This window comes from Carcharhinus amblyrhynchos, chromosome 9 (assembly GCF_965287045.1).
Source record: "Carcharhinus amblyrhynchos chromosome 9, sCarAmb.v2.hapA, whole genome shotgun sequence".
In the NCBI taxonomy this organism is placed as follows: Eukaryota; Metazoa; Chordata; class Chondrichthyes; order Carcharhiniformes; family Carcharhinidae; genus Carcharhinus; species Carcharhinus amblyrhynchos.
In genome coordinates, this window is record NC_137332.1 from 90587447 (window position 1) to 90587986 (window position 540).

The window sequence follows — 540 nt, forward strand, 5'->3', positions numbered from 1 at the left end:
CATCCCACGTGGCGTGTGATCGTTTCCTGAATGCAAGCCGCAGAGCCAGAATGATTGGTTAGTCCCGAAAAAAATACCCAATTAAAAGTCTAACGAGTCTCCTATCACCAGTTACCAGGGAGATTAAACTCAGTCAGAGTGAGATTGAAATAGGAACTCGAATAACAATGGAAAGGTCTTGCCTAATAGCTGCCCAGTGTAAAAGAGAGAGACTGGGATCACAATAAAAACATTGATATGAATTCCAGTCTTTCTTCATAGGACAGTGCCACCACCCCGGAAATAAGTCTGTTGAACTCTCTCTATAGCAATAACATCCTTAAAGTCCAGCAGGTTTATTTATAAACCAAATAAACCTGTTGGACTTGATGTTGTGAGACTTCTTACTGGGTTTACCCAAGTCCAATACCGGCATCTCCACATCAATAACATTCTTCCCAAGGTAAGGGGACCAAAACTACACACACTACATCAGCTGCCATCTAACTAAACTACTGTACAACTGAAACAAAATTCTGCCACTCCTGCACTCCAATCTTC